The sequence below is a fragment of the Gavialis gangeticus genome, unplaced genomic scaffold (assembly GCF_001723915.1).
Source record: "Gavialis gangeticus isolate Ggan-Ray unplaced genomic scaffold, GavGan_comp1, whole genome shotgun sequence".
NCBI classification, from domain to species: Eukaryota; Metazoa; Chordata; order Crocodylia; family Gavialidae; genus Gavialis; species Gavialis gangeticus.
This window is the reverse complement of record NW_017728997.1, coordinates 13,988,378-13,996,627: the sequence shown is the minus strand read 5'-3', so window position 1 is coordinate 13,996,627 and position 8,250 is coordinate 13,988,378. Positions and strand designations below refer to the sequence as shown.

At 42.1% G+C, this 8,250-nt stretch overlaps 1 protein-coding gene across 1 annotated transcript in view; it reads left to right on the top strand.

Moving 5' to 3' along the window:
• Positions 1–8,250, top strand: part of SLC25A26 (solute carrier family 25 member 26) — a 124,457-nt gene that overhangs the window by 36,531 nt on the left and 79,676 nt on the right. The gene's annotated exons all lie outside the window — the stretch shown is intronic.

The following is an 8,250-nucleotide window of genomic DNA, read 5'->3' as shown; positions in this document are numbered from 1 at the left end:
GGGGGGGGGGGGGGAAGGAAGGAGAGTATTGCCAGACTCCTACAGCTGTGGATTGTAAGTAAATCCCTTATGGCCTAGAAATACTCAGCTGTGTGTGTATGCAATAGAAGCAGTATTTTGTTGCAAGGTGTAAACTTAGGGGCCTGGAGAGGATGTGTTATGGCCTCAGAGGAAAAAAGCCTGACCAAGCTGCAAGAGAGCAGTGTAAGAGGTTTGAAAGAGTTTGTTACCTGGAGGAAGGCAAAGGTGGAACTTGCAACAATTGGAAGCAAAAAGATGACGTAGGAGGCTCACCTGCTGCTCTCTCCCAAATTTAAAGTCCCAGCTACCAGAGCATGCTGGGAAAGGCTTGTATAAAAGAGAGGTTTGGGGGCAAAGGAGTATGTTTTAGCAAAGGGGAGGGGAGGAGTGGTTTCTTTTCTCAGGGCTCAAAATCTAGTGTAGTTGCTTTTCATTTCTTTAGGTTCAAGGTGCCCGTAGTTTGACTTGGGGTAATTCTCCATGACCTTTGTGAATTAGGCACCCCCCACTTTTCACAAACAAATGTGCTTATTGCAGTGTTTACCTCTCTGCACTGGAGAAAGCTATAGGTGTTTCTTTTCTACTAACTAATCTTACTATAAGTAACCTAGACAGTTACTAGTTTTTAATTTCTTTGAGGTCTGTCACTACACAAGGATGATTAAGCTTAGTAAGGATGCTTTCTTTAACTTGTTAGGTATCCAGGTTGTAGCTGTATTGGTCTAGAGGCAAAAGAAATCAAAACTCACAGCAGAGGTGATATCTCTTATTAGACCACCTAGATATTTGCAAAAAAAAAAAAAAAAAAGGTCTTTGACTTTGGCAGTTAAAATTTTGGCCTGCCCGATTTCCTCCTTGGCTAACCTTTGCATTTCTAATGCACACAATGCACGCTTCAGAGACGAGCAGTATAATTTCTTAACCCAGCATGTATTTAAAAAAATCAGTCTAACAAAATGCATAGTCTGTTTCTTTCTCTCTCACTTCTTATTTTCAAGAAATTCTTTATTTGCTGGATTTCATCAGGAATCTGCAGTGCAGGGCTTGTCTGTGTGGCTGTCCCTTGCAGGATTGGGGTGTGAGACTCTTTTCGCAGGCAATCTTTAAGAATATTTCCTCCTAGCGCAAACACTTGCACAGAAAGGCATAGGAAGTGGAGGGCAGGTTTAAAGATGAAAAATGTGCAGGAGGCTTATGGTATGATTAATGGGATCTCCACAGGGATGAGATTGAAAACTAAGTCTGTACATAGCCTCGCTGCCCCTCTTAGTCGTTCCCTCCCTCTCGATCCAATGCTGTTTTGAGAAGCATATCTCTGGGGGGGGCGGCAGCACTGGGCTGGATGCTTCTCTCATCTTGTGCGGGCAAGAGATTTTCATTCAGGACAGTCCATACATACTTCAGGCAGTTCTCAAGGGGTGAGGGTGGGAGGCCACCCTCTGTTGCTCTGGACTTTTGGTATCCACTTATATGTTGGAAATGGTTTTTCTTTCCATCTCTGAAGCTGGAATAATGGTAAATGGAGTGACCCACTGTTCATTTTTGCAGTGTAGTTAAACTGTACTCCTTTGGTACATCAGCATAATTAAAAAAAAAAAAAAAAAAAAAGGCTTTGAAATAACTCTCCAGGCTCACAGAGCAAGCTCTCCTTTTTTTCTGATTGATCAGTGTGAATAAATAGGCCTGGATGGTCAATAGCTTCTGACTTGAGTAAGCCAACAGAAAAAGCCTGGTATCCCCATGTGCAAATAATTGACTCATCAGTCATTGTAGGCATGCTAGGAGATCTGGCTAATTGGCTGCTCTTTTAAGGTGAGAGCACACACAGGTATCTCAGAGCAAGGGAGCTGGCATCCTCCTTTTCTTCCTCTGCTACTCATTCATGGTTTAACACTGGCCATTGTGCCTAACCCCTTAGTTTCATAATTGCACAGTGTGAGCTTTTACTGTCCATGCTTTTTGCATGCAAAAGGATCATCCATTTCAGACTGACAGCTCAGACTCTAGACTGGGGGTGGATAGGGCAGGCTAACCTGTGTGCACCTGAAAAATGGCCTGGGAGGTTTAATGCAACTCCTTTGCAAATAAGTGTGGATGTTTCAAATAGGGGCCCACAGAGCCTTTCTGCACTGTGTTTTTAGGGAAGTTGGTAACCTATTTTGCAGTCACTTTTTCCACAGTTACTCTAGCGGGGAGAGGAGCTGCCTCTATGTGTTGGGCTTAAGAATTTGAGCGGGAGGAACCTGCCTGACTTTGCTCAAGCATGCTCACGCCGAGGCTTTCAACAACCAAAGAGCTATTTTCTTGACATTGGTTGCTCTTGATTCTACAAGTTTGGCACCCGTTCAAAGAACACGCTCCATATCGTATCTCCAGTGGGGAATCTTAATGTGTCTTTTGTTTTTGGTTTTTTTTTTTCCTCTCCCTTTCCCCAGCCCCTCCCCACCCAAAATAAAATTATCTGTGACAAGGGGTCACTAAGTGCAAGCAAATCTCTCTTGAAGGAGAGCAGGCAAAAAAAAAAAAATCCTCTGCTCCAGGAATCCAGGATGTTGTAACACAGGAGTGCAGACAGGGAGAGATGGATTTCTCTTGTTCAAAGGGAGGGAAAAAAAAAGATGTAAGGAGAAGTCATGCATAGTTAGAAAGTGGAAGGAATCTTGCAGGTTATAAAGACCTTTAGGCTGTAGGCTTATCTGATTTTTACAAACCAAATATCATTAAGCTTGGTTTGTAATTGCATAGGAGACTTCCAAGGAGAACCCAGAGGGCTGTGGAAAATGGGGATGGCCTGTTGCAAATCTGGGCTGTGGTAACATTGGGAAATATTTAAAACAATATAAAGGAGGAGAGAGGGAGCAAGAGTGAGAGAGAGATGAACATCCAGCAGTCGGGGAATTGCAAATGTTTTGGATCAATATGGGACTTTGTCAGGAATTGCTGCTGAAAGCAATCTTACCTCTTCCTGTCCAGCCTTGGGATAAGCAGTGGTTCACAAGCATCAATATATCAGGGTCATTAACCACTTAGTTTGAATGGGAGCAGTTAACTCGGCTTCCTCTCCATTAAAAGCACGGCATATTTACTCAGCCTAAGCATGGAGGATGCATGCAAAATCCTACTCCTGTTTTGGAGCAGTTGCATAGTGTAGCCGTGATAGGACATGAGCAGACTTTTGGGTACCAGAGTCCCTGAAACAATTTGTCACGGACATGCAGAGCCGACTGTTTCTTATTTGTGGAGTGTTTGTCCATTTTTGCAAGCTACACTGAGCCTTTCTGGGTAGCATGGGATAGAAATCTTGATGCTGATGAAGGTAAAGAGAGACAGACACCGGGCCCTGCTTTCTTTTTTTATTTCCTCATTCTGTTCATGATGGATTGGGGCGGTCACAGCCAGTTCAGCGTTTGCACACTAGAGGGCACGCCAGGCCTATGATTTCTCTAATCTCTGTGGAGAGACATGTTATATGACATAGAATTTCATCTTAGGGTAGCCTGATCTTAAAAGTGACTTTAATTGTGACCCTCCGCTCTGCTAAAGGGGTGTGAAATCCTGTTTGTTGACTCGAGGGAATGAATTCCCCTTGGGAGGAGGATGGAGCAACCTTTGGTTTAAGACTGTTTCAAGGTTTCTATTTTGAAATCTCTAAACTCTTGTAAGATATGAATCAATGGATTAAATATACCCCTGGGTCCCAGCTGCACCCAGCCCAGGCTGTGCTGCAGTCGCCATCATGGTTGCATAGTGCAACAGGAAAGAGACCCCTTTTCCCTATCCCGTTGCACACAGAAAAGGAGTGTGCCCATATGGTCGTGAATCACTGAGCCAGGCCCTGGGCCTCATGGGCTAATTCATTCATGATGATAAAGATTCAGCTCTGGCCTGAATTCTGAATTTGGTGAGCTGGCATGTTTTAACAAAAAAAGGACAGTAGGCTTCATTGTCCTGACTTAGAGTTGTCCTTGCACTGAAAGTGGCTGAGAATCTGAACCTAAGTCAAGAATCTGAATCAACTCATCCGGGGGCTCCTTCCCTTTGTATAAAGGGAGACCCAGCCCTGCAGACTGCCCTGAGTTGAACAGCTGCGATGTCCAGACAAGGACTCTGGACCCATGGCAAAATATTTTGCAGTGGTAGGAGCTTTTAGCCAAGCACCTTTCCCCCACTCTAATATAGAGAATTTTAACATAAAAATACTAAAAGAAAACAAGATAAGCTGCGAAAAGCAGAAGCTGTGAGTTGTTTTTTCTTTATTAAAACAGCTGCTTGGAACTGCTTCCCCCATAGTTTTAAGTTGATGCTAGCTTTATTAAAAGCCAGAGAATCTAGAAGGTGGGGAGCAGAAGGTACCCACACACTAGAAACTTCAGATATGTGATTTTTATTACTTTTGTAGGAACTGCAGGCAGTATGTAGTCTGCAGGCAGAAATAGGATTATTTTGCTGGGCCCCTTTCTCAACAGGGTCTTATTTTTCTGCTAATTTTATTGAAGCTGTAAAGTTGAAATATCTCCTGAAGTTACATTTTGCATTTTAACTTGTGCAAACCTGCATCCCTGATGTTTTGATTTAAGGAGTGAACAGAGCTGGCTACAGCTAGGCACAGTTTACTCGAGTCGGTAAACTTGGCTTTGTAGACCCAACAGTGCATGATCTGTGGATCCATGCTCCCGGTCCTGTATTTGTTCTTCCTCTGAAAGCCCAGTGGTCTTAGGAGTGTGGACAGATGTCCACAGCGGCTGTACAAAATCCTGCCCTGTCGGCGCAGACTTTAAAGTGAGTTTTGCCCCAATATATATATGGCAGTGGCCAACTACCTCTCCCTCTGCCCTGGGCACACACACCACCTCTTCTGCTGCATTTTGCCTTCTGGCCTGTACTGCGGCACTGCTCATCTACCTTGTCCTTCTGGAAGTGACCCGTATCATCAGGTCAGTTTGTTTTAGCCTTGTCCTCTGGCGCTGCATTAGAGCAGCGCATTTCCCTGGCCAGCGTGCAATCCACAGTAGACATCTCCAGTCAATATGATGGATGTGCTGCTCTCCTTTGCTCATGCACTTTGTGAGATCCTGTGTCCATCGGAGCTCATTTCTCCCACTCCTTGACTTTTACGCACAGAAAACACCTCATCCCTGAATTTAATGGCTTGTATATTTTATTCACTGTTCTCAGTATAAGCAAACAATGTCACCCAGCAATGGAAATAGCTTATCCTAGGGGAGGACCAGCAAGAAAATAGGGCTAAAAATGCTGGAATGTGTATGTTTTGGGCTGTTTTTTGATAATGGGAAATCAATTATGTGTATCGACGGTGTGACATAAAGGAGCCTGGGAAATGTTCTTCCTTGCCATGGAAGGAGGACCTGTGGCGACAGGTTTCCAACGCAGCAAGTCAAATTTAGATCAAATCTCATGAAAACCTTCCTCTAAGAAGAGCAGGGCAGTGAAACGAGCAGTACTCTCCTTCTTGGGAGGTTTCCGAGAGGCGGCTGCATTGGCCTCTGTCTGCAGTGGTTTAGGAACAGCAAATCCTATGTCTTTGCAATGAGATTGGACCCTGGGAGTTGCTTCCAGCCCTGTGTTTCTGTGGTTTATTTATACAATTCATTTCAAGTGTATTGGCAATGTGTCCACTCGCCTTGCTGAATGGGGGTCATTGTGAATGTAGAAGCATAAATGATTATGCCGTATCCATTTGATCAGTGGAATGCACATGTCAGTAGGTTATAGATGCTTCTGCATTCGGTAATGTGACTTAAAATGCGGCATTTCTATAAAGGGTAAAAGGGACCAGAAAAAAAAAATCCTTTGTTTCAAGAGGCATTTGATGTTTTTTGGGCTGTCATTTTTTCACAAACGGAGGGAGAAGCAAGTGAACGTTTCATATTGTTTTGCAAAATGCGTAGCACAAATCCCAACAGTTGCATGATCTCTCTTAAATAATGAAGAACGAAGTATCCAGAGAAAGAAAGCATTCATCTGTGGGGTCCGAGCTGCGCGGTTTGCATAAAGGCGTATTCAGTGGGTGCCTGCGAGAACAGTGCTAATGACCCATGTAGGAAGTATTTTATGAATTGTGTTTTTAGAAATCAGAAGCCAAACTCTCGCCCTATTTGCGGAGAGAATTGACCTCCGTGTGGACACCAAAGGAACTTCGTCATGACTTTGCAGATGATTCTTCCATGCAGTTATAGTTGCAGGCTTTCTAAAAGAAGCATATCGCCGTTCTGAATAATTTGAGTGCTAGTCCTAATAGCAAATAATCCCCTTGAAGTTGATTTTTTTTTTTTTTTTACTGCAATCAAAGGAAGGCTTTGTTAAGGCATTAACTAACAAATTAGCTGCTAAATACTTGTAATAACCCATTTCCCATAGATTGCTTTTTAATTGCAGCCTAAGCAGTGTGAGACCAGAAATCACTTATTTGTGGCAAACCAGTGCTTGTGTACATATCCAACTACTGTGACTAATTAGCACAAAAGTCACCTTTTAAAGCCTTTGCTAATGTCAGAATACATTTTTCCTATCTGTCTGTACAGTACTTTTCTCTCATTTTTTTTCTGATGTCTAACATTTTAGTTCAACTTTTTAATTGCTGTGAAATTGGTCTTTTTTATTTTACAATTTCATGAATGTCTGAGTTAATTTTCTTTAGATTCTAGAGGACATTTTTTATTTTAAAGTTTACAAGAAGGGGAGGAAAGGATTTTGCTGTTCTGGGGAAGAAAAAGCCTAGTTTGCTATATTTGCATTACACAGTATGGGTAAAAATAGAAAGTCGTTTTGTCTATCTGTGCCTCAGAACTATACTGAACAGTAAACACCTTTTGGATTTTCTTTTTTATGTATTTTTTTTTTTTGGTCATGTGTGGTTTATATCTCCAGATGTCAGTACAGAGAGCCTTGCCTTTTCCCATATACCTTCTTGCTTCTGTTCATCCCATTCTCTTCCTTTACTGTGAAGGAGTACAGCCATCAACATTGGCAAGCATTAAGCATGATAATTAGTTCAATATACTGACCAGTTCTGTGAATTATAAGTTCAAAGCAACATGTGGACGTGGATGAAATCAGATTTTGGCATTTCTCACTCCAGTTGTTTCAGGACACTTCACTGGAGCGTCTTTGATCTGTAAATAACTAATGGGTTTTCATGCCTTGCTCAGACTACATCAAGCCCTTCTCTGATTTTTGTTTGTAGACTTGGAGCTTATTTCTAGTCAGGGCTTTGAATCGGATAAATACAATTATTCATGTTTTGTGATTTCATTGGGAGTGTGAGTTACCAAAAAGAAAGATCTTTTCAGACTTTCTGTTCTGATAGATGCAGCAGGAGGCTGACTCTTTGCTGTCATCTTGACCCTGGACTGTTTAAATAGACATCGCAGTGACTTCAGAAGACCCCGCCATATAAGTTCCTGTCCTGTAGCCTTGTGGCAATAGATGTCCTGCTAAATTAGAATAACTCATGATTTGTTTTATTCCACTGGTCTCTGTATAACAGGATGTCACTAAACATTCAGTTTGAGCATCTTGCAAGCAAACTGGCAACTTTCTCTGGTTTTGGTCAGCGATCTTGGATTCAAATGTTGTGATGGCTTTTGAGGACCAGTAGTATCTAGTAGTCATTAGATGGAGACTATCAAACATAATCTGTTTTTTAATCTCTGCTCCGTATGAATTGAAAATTGATAATCTAATTCATGGAGCAGCAGATTGTTTTGTGGTTTAACAGTTTCTGGACTTTCCTTTTTGCCTTGAAAAGGAGGGCCTGATTTCAGTGCAATTAAAAATGTAGTTAAGGATTAGATCCTGGTATTCTGATATCCACTGTATGCCTTGGAGGATCCCACTTTGCCTAAACTAAATGAATATGGTATCCTTAATTTTCTACATTCAACAGCACAGCTGCAGCAAACAGATCCACCGCAGTGTTTCATCTCATAGGTTCACTTAAGCATTTAGAAATGTGATTCTTGGAGTTTTAAGCAATCAGCTTAGCGAGGTTTCTGGAGCTCTTGCGGTTCCATTTGGATCAAATCTACCGCGTAAACCCAGCACGTTTTGAGCTTAAACTGAATATTTTTCTGTTAAAGTCCTTGAACCCTTTTCAGACACAAAAACAGGGCTGGTTTCTCATGCTATATAAATGGAACGACGTTAGATTTCTCCTCCTAAATCATGGAAAGAAAAAATGACATTCTACAAGTGAAGCATCAGAATATT